The sequence below is a fragment of the Gorilla gorilla genome, chromosome 7 (assembly GCF_029281585.2).
Source record: "Gorilla gorilla gorilla isolate KB3781 chromosome 7, NHGRI_mGorGor1-v2.1_pri, whole genome shotgun sequence".
Taxonomy (NCBI): domain Eukaryota; kingdom Metazoa; phylum Chordata; class Mammalia; order Primates; family Hominidae; genus Gorilla; species Gorilla gorilla.
The window spans coordinates 95,439,430-95,454,634 of NC_073231.2; positions in this window are offsets into that span (position 1 = coordinate 95,439,430).

Below are 15,205 nucleotides of genomic sequence, written 5' to 3' on the forward strand. Positions count from 1 at the left end.
ATTGACAAATGGGATCTAATTAAAGAGCTTCTGCACAGCAAAAGAAACTACCATCAGAGTGAACAGGCAACCTACAAAATGGGAGAAAATTTTCGCAACCTACTCATCTGACAAAGGGCTAATATCCAGAATCTACAATGAACTCAAACAAATTTACAAGAAGAAAACAAACAACCCCATCAAAAAGTGGGCGAAGGACATGAGCAGACACTTCTCAAAAGAAGACATTTATGCAGCCAAAAAACACATGAAAAAATGCTCATCATCACTGGCCATCAGAGAAATGCAAATCAAAACCACAATGAGATACCATCTCACACCAGTTAGAATGGCAATCATTAAAAAGTCAGGAAACAACAGGAGCTGGAGAGGATGTGGAGAAATAGGAACACTTTTACACTGTTGGTGGGACTGTAAACTAGTTCAACCCTTGTGGAAGTCAGTGTGGCGATTCCTCAGGGATCTAGAACTGGAAATACCATTTGACCCAGCCATCCCATTACTGGGTATATACCCAAAGGACTATAAATCATACTGCTATAAAGACACATGCACACGTATGTTTATTGCGGCATTATTCACAATAGCAAAGACTTGGAACCAACCCAAATGTCCAACAATGATAGACTGGATTAAGAAAATGTGGCACATATACACCATGGATTACTATGCAGCCATGAAAAATGATGAGTTCATGTCCTTTGTAGGGACATGGATGAAACTGGAAATCATCATTGTCAGTAAACTATCGCAAGAACAAAAAACCAAACACTGCATATTCTCACTCATAGGTGGGAACTGGAACAATGAGATCACATGGACACAGGAAGGGGAATATCACACTCGGGGGACTGTTGTGGCGTGGGGGGAGGGGGGAGGGATAGCATTGGGAGATATACCTAATGCTAGATGACGAGTTAGTGGGTGCAGCGCACCAGCATGGCACATGTATACATATGTAACTAACCTGCACAATGTGCACATGTACCCTAGAACTTAAAGTATAATAAAAAAATAAAATAAAAAATAAAAAAATAAATAAAAATAAAAAAACATTAAAAGTCACATGCAGTTTCTATCTCAGAAAGTAGAATACTGTTTTTTGCTTTGAAAAACTGTTTTCATCCTAAGAAAACCATGTAATAGGCTCCTAAGTTATGCAAAGATAAACCAAAGTATCTGCCCATTTTTTCTGTGGAAAAAAAAATAATAAAACTACGCATAATCTGAAAGCAGATATTTTAGACAAGGAGGCTAAATGTTTGTTTGGTATAGTAACATAACTTTTATTGGATCAAAGTTCTAAGCCTTAAACCTGCAGATTTTATTGCTTTTATGAGAAGAGTGAGAATGTTTCTGTAGGGATTTAGGTAACAGGAATAAATTCCTTTCTTTCTGGACCTTGGAATTGCTGAGTATTCCTAGGGGTGAGGGAAGGAAGTGAGGGTGGGGTTGGTGGGGATTTCTGTATTGCTAATGGAGGGCTGAGAATGTGTTAGAAAGTACCTTACCTTGTAAGGAAATCTAACCCTACAGGGAAAGTTTCAAAAGTTAGCTGATGGTTTCTACTCTTTTTTTTTTTTTTTTTGTGACAGGGTCTTGTGCTGTCACTCAGGCTGGAGTGCAGTGGCATGATCACAGCTCAAGCGGTCCTCCTGCCCCAGCCTCCCAAGTAGCTGAGAGCTCAGACGACAGGTGTGCACCACCACGCCCAGCTAACTTTTTAAATTTTTGATAGAGACAGGGTCTCACTATGTTGCCCAGGCTAGTCTCAAACTCCTGGCCTCTAGTGATCCCCCTGCTTTAGCCTCAGATAGGAGGCCAAAGTGCTGGGATTACAGACATGAGCCACGACACCCAGCCAGTTTCCACTTCTTAATGGAGAATCAGAGTCAGGCTCTATTTTAAGATTGTTAAAGTGGTAAGAACAAGAAACAGCGCTGCCTACATTGCAGCAACCATAAGCAGAGCCAGCAATGGTGGGGCATAGCAGCTTGATGACGAAGCAAAGCAGATCATGAGGAAATTTGCCTCTCATCACATGGATGCAGAGTATGAGGAACCACTCAGAAATGACTAAGGGGCACGATAAAGCCAACCAAACTCTTGGGATCCAAGATTTCTCAGTGTCCATTCTGGGGTGGAATCAGTCTATCTGCACTTTTAACAAGCTCCTGGACTCTTCCAGTGCAGTCAACACTGGGGCATCATTCTACCGGAGGTCACAAGGCAGTGGTTCTCATGATTCAGGATCCTTAAGGATCTCCTGAGTGCTTGCTAAAAAGACAGAGAGATCCCAGGCCTCCAGTCCAGAGAGCCTGATTTATGTCTCTCATTTTAGTAAGCACTCAGATAATACTGATGCAGACAGTCAAGACAACTCTTTAAGAAAAATAGCCTAAAAACTTACAGCATTTTTATCAGGTATTAATGTGAGACCTATAGCAAAGAGTCAAGCCATTTCTTACTTAAAATAAGACAATACATTTTAGCTCTTTACATCTCTGGCTAAAAGCTATTCTCTAATCAGTGATAACTCTGGAGCTTCATTTTGGAATAATTAGCTTAAATGTCAGCACTAGAAGTTATTATCTTAATGAATTCTTCTTAAATATTAATATAATATGTTGCTGTTTTATATTTTTAAAATAAATAATAATTTTACTTTTTTCCTCCATCCACATTTTTTTTTTTTTTTGAGACAGAGTCTTGCTTGTTGCCCAGGCTGGAGTGCACTGGCACGATCCTGGCTCACTGCAACCTCTGCCGCCCAAGTTCAAGTGCTTCTCCTGCCTCAGCCTCCAAAGTAGTGATTACAGGTGTGCACCACCATGCCCAGCTAATTTTTGTATTTTTAGTAGAGACAGGGTTTTGCCATGTTGGCCAGGCTTGTCTTGAAAACTTGACCTCAGGTGATCTGCCCGCCTCAGTCTCCCAAAGTGCTGGGATTACAGCCGTGAGCCACCGCGCCCGGTCACAGTATTTTTTGAATGCCTACTATATGCAAGAAATAAAGCATGATAGAGAACACAATGTTAATTTAAACAAACTTGTTTCAGGTACTTTAAAACCAGTGGGTTTTTAGAATTAGTGAACTAACACTTATTGGCCTTCTGGCTAAGATCAAGTGTAGATTAGAATTAGTGAACTAAAGATATCTACTAGGTATTCTGTTCCATGGAAAACGTCTGATTATATAGGATTTAAAAATAAATATTTTCTTAAATAATGATTATGTACATAATTCCCTCCCTTGTGTACTGCAATTGGATTTTAAGTCCTTCATTTATACATTGCTGTAAATCTTTTCTATTTGCTATTTTAATGATTTCCCTAGTTGATTTTAGATAATTTGTAAATGTGTTTATTGAATTTTTTATTTAATAACACTGTATCATGCTCAAAACTATATAGTTTATTTTTATTTACTTAGCTAAGTCAAATCCTTTTTAAGGAAAAAAACAGGTAGGTACCATTGTTAGATGGGGATATTGCTATTGGAATATATGAATGTTCAGAGTGATAAAAGCTAGTTTTTAAAAATTCACTTCCAGAATGTCAACACAAGAGGAGTTATTTCAGATAGCTTGGAGTCCATTTCTTATTACAGCAGTAAAAGTATTTCCAGGAACAATTAGCTTCTCATCTTAGAGTTCACATTTACAAACAACATTATAAAAGCATCTTTGAAATATGCTTCTCTGTTTTAACTTCAAATAAGATATTCATTCATGAGCTTTTATAGGATTTGGTGAATTCTCAAATGTCAATACTGGAGCAATATTTAAAAGGAACATTTAACTAAACTTTTTAAATAAGTGGTTCACAAAATTGCTTGATATGTGCTGTGATAATTTTATTCATTTTAATTAACTGCACTATAAATTGCCAAATTCAGTCACTAGCAGGATAATGCATGCTGATCAGATCATAGGAGTCACACAAAACTGTGAGGGAAACGGAGTCAGATTAAAGCTATAATTAAGTATCTCTTCAGTCATAGAGGACAAATGGAAAGATAAGGTAAATCATTCAGTCAAATGCCAAAAAAAAAAAAAAAATGGTGGCAATCAGACCTTAGAGCATGAGAATTAACCCATTGGCCAAATGATGAGTCATGTTCATACTAAGCTCCAAAAGGCTTTTCTAAGAACCATTTATCTATCCAAATATTTTCATCTTCAAACTATTCCATTACTAAAAGTATTATCAGAAACTCTTAGCCTTCCCTTTTGGAGTTATCTGAATTTCGTGTTTGACTTGGTTCAATAGACTAAATGGAAGATATGGGAATATAAAAGAAAGGGTACATGTTATTTATAAACAACATTTTGTTATTTTATCTGTCTTATAGTAAAAGGCTGACAGAGATACTGTATATTCAATGACTGAGGAATCATGATTTCTAAATGTCTGGCAGAAACCTCTTTCATGAAATTCTAATTTTCATTAACTGTGTTAGAGTGTTGGATTTACTGGTTCATGGCACTTGGCTTGAATTTTGCTGAAGTTTAATTGGATTCAGGCAGTAGAAACTGTAAGTCAAAACACAGAAATAAAATCACATGATATATTATTGATAAAGTCCACACCACACATGAAAATATGAACTGTTCCAGTGAGGAAAATTTCATGTTCAAAAAATTTAGAAATTCTATTCCAAAGTGTTCAAAGTCATTCATGATTCAAGTAGGTATGCCAAGAACTATTACATCTCTATACTATTTCTTAAACACTACATACGCATCCTCAAAGGAGAAATTACTGAATGAATAAATAAAACACAAATTATTGTGTTTAATACGTCTTTTGATCAGTGACACAGCTCCCATTTTTGCTTCCACCTAAGAATAATAGCCTCATCAGCTGATAATTCATGCTTTTAACCCATCTCTTTTTTAAGCCTTTCATAACACTTCCTCCCCACCTTTTCCTATTCCTGTCCTAACTCTTCTGGTCCCTCTACCATATTTCATTCCCTTCACCAAGTGGCAGACAGTGCTAGGGATTACTCACCATCCATTCTCACGTTCTTCTTTTTTAGCATTGATTTTGTATCAGATAAACATGTGCTAGGTTAAAAATACTCATCTGTCGGTCTCCCGAGTAGCTAGAGGTGAGCATCTGACTCAATTCTAGCCAATGAACTAAAAGCTGAAGTTAATTAAATGGGTCTTACCAAAATAATTGCTTTAATCAAAGTGTTGGAAGCAACTTTTGACTTTCATCCTCTCCCTTTACTTCTTACCTGGAATTTGAATGCAGTGCCATCCTTTGCACATAAGGACTAAGGCCACATGCCAAAGACAGCAGAGTAAGAAGGAAATGGATCCTAGAAAGTTGATGATTTTTTTAAATGGCTTCTTGCTGCATCAGAAAAATGAAACTGCTATTTGCTTAAGTCACTGTAAACAGGTTTCTTTTTCCTTTTTCTTTCTTTTTTTTTTTTTTCTGAGACAGAGTCTCACTCTGTCGCCCAGGCTGGAGTGCAATGGCGCAATCTCGGCTCACTGCAACCTCCACCTCCCAGGTTCAACAATTCTCCTGCCTTAGCCTCCCGAGTAACTGGGATTACAGGCGCCTGCCACCATGCCTGGCTAACTTTGTATTTTTTAGTAAAGACAGGGTTTCACCATGCTGACCAGGCTCATCTAGACCTCCTGACCTCAAATGATCCACCTGCCTCAGCCTCCCAAAGTGCCAGGATTACAGGCATGAGCCACCGCGCCTGGCCCCCTTTTATGTGTAATCAAATGTAGCATTAAAACAAAACAAACAGGAAATGAGTGATCTTTCTCTTTACATTAACATGTATATAAATGTTTAAACTAAAATCTTTATTTTTTCTTAAACATCAATAAAGATTTTTTAAATAAGGGAAAACAAATATTCCGCCAAAAAAATTTAAATATACACAAAATTGTTAAATATGCATTTTGCTAATTTTGTTTTTTGTCAGTTTTGTTGTTGTTATTTTTTTGCCCTTGATTAAACAATTTTTTAATATTATATGCCATAAAAACTAAAACTTAGTTGTAGTGTTTTTTTAAAAAAAAAATAGTGGCTAATTTTTTGATATCCCAGGGGAAGTCTATGTCCTTCCCCTTTGAACCTGAGCAGATTCATCGTGTCTTCCCTGTTACCAACAGAATTCAGCAAAAGGGACTGTGTGATTTCCAAACATGGGTCAGCAAGAGCAACGCAGCCTCAACTTTGTTTGCCTGAACACTTGCACTTAGAGCCCTGGGTTACCCAGTAAGAAATCCAACTACTCTATAGCCACCATTCTACAAGGATGCCACATGGAGAGGCACTCCTATAAGGCGTCCTAATCCAAATTCTTCCAGCCCCAGAACCAGACAAAGGAGTGAACCGACTTTAGCCCTCAGCAATTGAGTCTCTCTCCTGGCCTTTGAGTTTTTTCACAAATGATCAGACGTCATGGAGCAGAGACATGCTGTCCCCGTTGTGACTTGTCCAAATTCCTGGCCTACAGAATTTGTTAACAAAATATAAAATTGATTTAAGATTAGATTTCACGATGATTTGTTTTGTAAAAATGGCAGCCACAATACCGGGGAAAGCTACTTCCCCACATTTAAGAATATGGAAAAAAAGAGATAAGTTTCTCAAAATGAAACAATGACACACATTAATGACAGAAATGGTATCTGAGAGGAATGAAGCAATAATAAATACAAACAATATTTTACATTTACATTGTGTCTTTTGAGTCCACGGTACTCAGGACTCATTACAAACTTAACTAACTCCCTAACAACATACATAGAAATCTCATTTTATGTGTAGGGGTACTGAAATTCACAAGAAAGATAGTTGAAATAATCAGAAATAAAAATCTAAAATCAAAAGATGACATTAAACTTTCTTTTTTTTAACTTTTATTTTAGGTTTCTGGGTACATATGGTTTGTTACACAGGTAAACATGTGTCACGGGGGTTTGTTGAACTTATTATTTCATCATCCAGGTATTAAGCCCAGTACCAAATCGTTAGCTTTTCTGTTCCCCTCTCTCCTCCCGCCCTCCCCCTCAAGTGGACTCCAGTGTCTGTTGTTTCCTTCTTTGTGTTTATAAGTTCTTATCCTTTAGCTCCCATCTATAAGTGAGAACATGTGGTATTTGGTTTTTTGTTCCTGTGTTAGTTTGCTAAACTTTTTTTGTTTTTTTGTTTTGTCAGCTCCATCCATGTTCTGTCCACAGACATCTTGTTCTTTTTATGGCTGCATAGTATTTCATGGTGTATAAGTGCCACATTTTCTTTATCCAATCTGTCATTGATAGGCATTTAGGTTAATTCCATGTCTTTGCAATTGTGAATAGTGTTGCAATGAACATTCACATGCATGTGTCTTTATGGTAGAAACACCATATGGTCAATTTATATTCCTCTGGGTATATATCCAGTAATAGAATTGTTGAGTCAACTGGTAGTTCTGCTTTTAGCTCTTTGAGGAATCACCATACTGCTTTTCACAACAGTTGGACAAATGTCTACTCCCACTAACAGTGTATAAGTGTTCCCTTTTCTCCACAACCTCACCAGCATCTGTTGTTTTTTGACTTTTTAATAATGGCCATTCAGACTGGTATGAGATGGTATCTCATTGTGGTTTTGATTTGCATTTCTCTTATGATTAGTGATATTGAGCTCTTTTTCAAATGCTTGTTGACCACATATATGTCTTGTTTTGAGAAGTGTCTGTTCATGTCCTTTGCCCACTTCTTAATAGGGTTGTTTGCTTTTCTCTTGTAAATTTGCTTAAGATCCTTATAGATGCTAGATATTAGACCTTTGTCTGTCAGATGCATAGTTTTCTAATACTTTCTCCCATTCTGTAGGTTGTCTATTTACTCTGTTGATAGTGTCTTTTGCTGTGCAGTTCTTAAGTTTAATTAGATTCCACTTGTCAATTTTTGCTCTCGTTGTGATTGCTTTTGGTGTCTTTGTCATGAAATATTTGCCCATTCCTACATCCAGGATGGTATTGACTAGGTGGTTTTGCAAGATTTTTATAGTTTTCGGATTTATATTTAAGTCTTTAATCTGTCTTGAGTTGATTTTTGTGTATGGCGTAAGGAAAGTGTCCAACTTCAATCTTCTGCATATGACTAGCCAGTTATCCCAGCACTATTTATTGAATAAAGAGTCATTTCCCCCATTGCTTGTTTTTGTCAGCTTTGTCAAAGACTAGATAGTTGGAGATGTGCGGCATTATTTCAGGGCTCTTTATTCCGTTCCATTGGTCTATGCACCTGTTTTTGTACCAGAAACATGGTGTTTTTGCTACTGTAGCCTTGTAGCATAAAGTCAAGTAGCGTGATGCCTCCAGCTTTTTCTTTTTCTTTAGGATTGCCTTGGCTATTAAGGCTCTTTTTTAGTTCCATATGAATTTTAAAACAGTTTTTTCTAGTTCTTTGAAGAATATTGTTGGCAGTTTGATAGGAGTAACACTGAATCTGTAAATTACTTTGGGCAGTATAGCCATTTTAATAATATTGTTTCTTCCTATCCATGAGCAAGAGATGTTTTTTTCATTTGTTTGTGTCTTCTCTGATTTCTTTCAGCAGTGTTTTGTAACGCTTACTGTAGAGATCTCAACAAATCCAGGAATTGGTTTTTTGAAAAAATTAATAAAATAGATATGCCACTAGCTAGGCTAATAAAGCAGACAAAAGAGAAGATCCAAATAAACACAATTAAAAATGATGAAAGGAATGTTACCACTGACCCAACAGATATAAAGACAACCATCAGAAACTACTATAAACACCTCTATGCACACAAACTAGAAAATCTAGAAGAGACTGATAAATTCCTGGACACACACACCCCCGCAAGACTGAGCCAGGAAGAAATTGATTCCCTGAACAGACCAATGATGGGTTCCAAAATTGAATCAGTAATAAATAGTCTACCAACGAAAAAAAAATCCCAGGACCTGATGGAGTCACAGCCAAATTCTACCAGATGTACAAAGAAGAGGTGGTTCCATTCCTACAGAAACTGTCCCAAGAAAGTGAGGAGGAGGGACTACTCTTCAACTCATTCTATGAGGTCAGCTTCATCTTGATACCAAAACCTGGTGGAGACACAAGAAACAAGAAAACTTCAGGCCAATATCCTTGATGAATATTGATGCAAAAATCTTCAGCAAATTACTTGCAAACTGAATACAGAAGTGCATTGAAAAGTTAATCCACTAGGATCAAGCAGGCTTCATCCCTGGGATGCAAGTTTGGTTCAACATATGCAAATCAATAAATGTGATACATCACATAAACAGAACTAAAGACAAAAACCACGTGATCATCTCAATAGATGCAGAGAAGGCTTTTGACAAAATTTAACATTGCTTCATGTTAAAATCTCTCAATGAACTATGTATTGAAGGAAAATACCTCAAAATAATAAGAGCCATTTATGACAAGCCCACAGCCAACATTATGCTAAATAGGCAAAAGCTGGAAGTGTTCCCCTTGAAAACCAGCACAAGAAAAGTATGCCCTCTCTCATCACTTTTATTAAACATAGTATTGGAATTCCTAGCCAGAGCAATTGGGCAAAGGAAAGAAATAAAGGGCATCCAAATAGGAAGAGAGGAAGTCAAACTATCTCGGTTTGTAGGCAACATGATTCTATATCTAGAAAACCCAATAATCTTGGCCCAAAAGCTCCTCCAGCTGATATACAACTTCAGCAAAATTGCAGGATATAAAATCCATGTAGAAAAATCACTAGCATTTCTATATATCCACAACAGTCAAGCCAAAGAGCCAAATCAGAAAGGTAATTCCATTCAAAATTACCACCAAAAGAATAAAATACCTAGGAATACAACATTGAACTCTCAAAACACAATCAAACTTTTAATTCAGTAAATAGCATTCCTTTCAAGAACAACTGATACTTATCCTCCTCTTACCTCCTCCCACTATAAAAACAGCAGCATCATTATGATCATGATCATCTTTATTTCAACTTTTAACCCAAATGCTGAAGGTACAGTTAATGAAATGCCATAGATTTCTATATCATGTCGTGCATTTCTTTTATTTCCTATATTTAAGGTTTGATTTCATCTATTCCCACTGGGGATCACAAACTTTGTAAAGGCAGAACCAATGTCATGAAAACTTGATCTATCACTTAGACTGTTACACTTAGCTAGACTATAATAACCTGCATTGAAAATAAAATTTCATTACTTGAACCATTGTCATTCTTTCTATTAAAAAGTTGAAGCATACTGTGTAAATACTTTATTCGCTAAAAGATTTCCCTATGCTTTTTATATTTATAACACAGAAGCATTTCTACAAGATGCTTTCAAATGATTCTGTATATTTCATTCCATTATTATCTTCGTTTTCTGCTTGGTTTGTCCAAACAGGCATGCAGATATAGACAGGGTATTGAAAACAAAGTGTCATGGAAACCAGACTCACTGAGAGTCAGCCAAGTGCTTCTCTTTAAATCATTCCTTTGAAACAAAGTTGAAAATTATGAACTTTTTTAAGTCCTGACATTGTCCTCCTCAAAACAACCCACTTACGTCATTCCAAGGGTTTTGTTTACTGTCACGTACAGACAGCCTACATCCTTTCTGTGGCCTGATTGCTCAGATTGTCGTCAAAATTCACTCAATTCAGTATTTTTTAATATACCTGTCCTAAAATTGTGAAGCTACTCTCCACAAGTTTAGTATTGAAAAATTGAAATTAGGTTACCTGCTTTGTGCTGACCATAAAAGGTATAATTTTTTAAAATATGAGCATAGATTTTAATGGATTACATAATAGAAAAAAACTTAAAGACAATCTGGTGAATTTATTTATGTTAGCGACGACAGAAATATTACAAAGATTCAAGATTTTTTTTCAGTCATCACTGTAGCATTTTATTGGCTTGTGAAGGCATGTAGATTGTGCCAAGCTCAATGTGTTAGGTAATTGTTTGAAGGTTTAAGATTCCATATCAGTGGTTGAATTTTAGATTATATAGGCTTATTTCTTAATATATTTTAATCATTAGTTAGTCACTACCTATTTTGATTTCTCTTACATGCTTTGAATCTTTCAAATATCTTTAAAAGAATTTGCCTTCTCTGTATATCAGAAATAACTTTTAAAATATTTCATTAAAGAAATTAATTTTTCACAAATATGATTTAGATGAAATTAGTTCTCTTTGAGTAAAATGGGATTTTATCCCATGATTTGTATCTAAGTTGATTTCCAAAACAGTCAATGCCTTATGCTTTGTAATGTTATTGTTGGCTATTTATTAAGTTCATCTATTGGCATGACACTTCAATTTAGAAAACATAACAAAGTATATTGCTATATTTCATGAGTTAATACTTTCAGAAAGCAAAACACTAAGTAGTTAAGGGTGGACAAGCATTTGGAAGATTATTCAATTTTCTAACAGATTTGTTATAATGGTTATGACAGTTAGTACTCTTGAGATCAAGTGCTGTATAATGGAAACATGTGTTTATTAAGTTTCTGTTGAGTGTCTTCCTGTGCTTTATAAGGAAGGGTGTGCTGCTTTAATTGAGACAGTGCCTAAAACAATACAATAACATTTTCTTACAATAAATGCCCTGACTGCCAAATATAATTAGAGAATCTCCAGGTTTCCGCCAAAAAAAAAAAAAAATCAATTTGGAAACATAACACCAGCAAGTCCAGGTATAATAAGAAAATTAACATGGTGGTCACTGTTACTGAAACCTAGATTTGTGAACTTTCTCAGATATCCTTCTCAAGTCCTTAATTCACCTACCTCTACTTACCAGGCTCCTACATTTTTATTTATGCAACCTGTTCCCATATATATATTGTAAGACAGGTCACACTGAACTACAGTCCATGGTATAAACAGTCTGTCTGTCTCAGTAAGATTTGAAGTTATCTAGGACAGGGACACATTTTTTTGTCATCCTTGTACTTATAGCAACTAACACTGTATCTGAAATAGAGAAGATACTAATATATGGAAATGGAATGGAATGTGGTGAAGTAGAGCAAGATTCTGACACAAAGAGGCATGATAAGATAGTCTGTATGGAAGTATGTTATTGTTAAGATTGCTGTATCCATAACACATGCCACAAAGTTTCTTAATGCTTTGGCTTCACCAAAACTTACAAAATTTAGTAGATTGAAAGGTAATAGAAAGTACAATTATTTCTAGTGCCACTTTTTATTGTTTGCATATTTAAATTTCATAAATGTAATCAGCAATATAAAAAAGACAACATCGATTACCTTTTAGAGTAGCACAACTTGCTTCCACACTGCCATACAGGGATTTCTTTAAAAGATATATTGTGGGTCATCTTGATAAGCATTAATAAAATTAATATATATGTGGAGTTAATCAGCTTAATCAATCTGTCTTTCTTAGTAAACTAAATTAAATACGTACATTGTGACAGTAAAGGCCTAGTCAGGGAGATTATATTACTACACATCATGGTTTGAAAGCATGACTTCAAATGTAAGTAACAGCCATGACATGAAGTCAGTGAGATCTTGCCAGAGAGTCAGCACAATTTAGAAAATATTTGTTTCAGGTGCACTCTGACCTACCTATCGTTCTCAGAAAGGAACACGGGCATTCTGCATACATACTCAAGGATGTGGCTGAAATTTTACCCATTACTATGTTATTCAGGTCATTCCATTAAAATGAAATTTAAGAAATGTCACAACACTTCATGTTACCTAATATAAATTTTTTATAAGAATAAAATTAATGTATGAGTATTTCCAGATTTTCTTTTTATTTAGCTAACTAAAAAGATTTCTGGAATGACCCATTTGATAGATGTATTTTGCTCCCCACCCCTTTTCTCCAGGGATCAACTCTTTCAGGCTTTGTAATATGAAACTGAGCAAAAAATGAGGAGAGGCAGAGGGAAACTAGGCTTATAAAGTTAGGGAGGGGTGGAATTTCTCAGACAATTTGGGATATGAGGCATAGAACTTCTCATGTGTAAGGGAAACAGATAAGAGAGAATGGTTTTTCTTTTTAAGTGTTATTCTCATCTATTTATTCTTCCCCACCCAGTCCCTTCACAGTTTTTAGAAAATCAAATAAAGAACTCTAAGATTGGAGGACTGTGAAGCCCACCTTTTAAGGATTACAATGCATAACAATAAAGAACAGAGTGTTTATATAATCAAGATTCCTCAGGATAAGTACATTCTGCAAGACTTCTGAAGAGGCAGCATTATATTACAGAAAGAAAATCCATGATAGGAAGTCAAATAAACTTCAGTTTCAAACCTGTTTCTCCTACCTACTCATTATATAATATTGAGCATGTTACTCTCCTCCTCTAGAGAAAATACTGAGGTTATGCAATCAAAATACATGTAATCCAAATATATACAATTGAAATATTATATAGAAAGAGCATGATACATACTCAGGTTGTCGTTAAAATCCTGTTAATTCGAATCGTGAAGCATCAATTGTCAATAAAGATACCCTTATACTATTAGCTTGGAGCAAAATTAATTGCTGTTTTTGCCATATTTTCTCACTGAGCTTTTTGTCGATTGCTGAAAATAATGTGTATTTCAGGAATATAATTAACAGTAGCACTCTATAGCATTTGCAGCATAAAAAGCACTTTTTACAACTTTTTTATTTGAGTCTTACCACAACTCTGTTAGGTATGACTCAGTATAAATAGCCCTAATATATAGATAACCTGAGGCTCAAAGAAGTAAAGGAGTTTGTACAAAGTCAGCCAGCCAGTAAGTAAAAGAGTTGAGGCTTGCATCCAAATCATCTGAACCTAACTTCTATGATATTTCCACCAAATCACCACAGTTGCCATGAGGCTATATCATATGAAATGCAATAAAGATATAAAGATAGAACTTAGGTTCTATCAGAAGAAGCTGATCTACAGCATGCAATATCAAAGGAAAACTTCCACTACCAGAAATTGTCGATACAATCTCTGTGGGATTCTCTAAGCAGAAAAGCAGTGTCATTCCATCTGTACAGAGGAAATATACAGCTTCACAGGACAGGTGTGTTTGCATAAGGAAATAAATATCAATGACCTTGCTACTTCTGTGCCTAACCCCAGCCCCTCTACCTCTTTTCCTGGCTACATATTAAGTGTGTTTTAAAATTCAGTTTGAGCATCCTTTCATCTCAGAAGCTTTCTCTCATCCTCAACCCCACCCCAGACTAGGTTAGAGGTCCATCTGTCTTCCTACAACATTGTGTGCACAAGTCCATACAGTCCTTGCATGCACCAGAACAGGAGCTCAGTGAGGGACTTCTGTCTTGTTCACTCTGTGTTCTTAGCATGTAGAACAGTGCCAGGCATTTTTAAATGGGTGCTTAATAAATATGTATAGAATGAATTAATAGAACCTATCACTGCTTTTGAATGGCTCAATGTCTGGGTCATCAGTATACATATTCCATGAAAATACATGCTTTCCCATATCTGTGGATTCAGGCCCTGTGGTAGATTATGGCATATACAAACATTCCATAAGTATTTGTTAAATAATTCATACTCAGCACCAGGCACTAAGTCTATTATGGACATTAACTCACATATTCCTCATGATACTCTAGGAGGTAGTTACTATTGTCTTGCCCATTTTTCAGATGAGAAAACTCAGACATACACGTGTGAAATAGCTTGCAAAAGTTCACACAGCTTGAAAGTGGTAGAGCCAATATTATCAAAAAGACCAAGAGATAACAAGTGTTGGCAAGGGTGTGGAGAAAAGGGATTTCTTGAACACTGTTGGTGAATGTAGACTGTTGCAGCCATTATGGGAAACAGTATGGAGGTTCCTAAAGAAATTAAAAATAGAACTACCTTCTGACCCAGCAATCCCTCTTTTGAGTGTATACTTAAAGAAAATGAAATCACCCCTCATAAAGATAGCTACGCCCCCATGTTCATTGCAGTGTTATTCACAATAGCCAAGATATAAAAACAGCCTAAGTGTCTCTCAGTGGATAAATGGATAAAAAACTGTGATTAACATATATACATATGTGTGTGTGTGAGTGTGTTTGTGGGTGTGTATAATGGAATATAATTCGCCCTTTAAAAAGAAGGAGATCTTGCCACTTTCCACGACATCAATGAAACTAGAGGACATTATGCTAAGTGAAATACGCCAGGAAT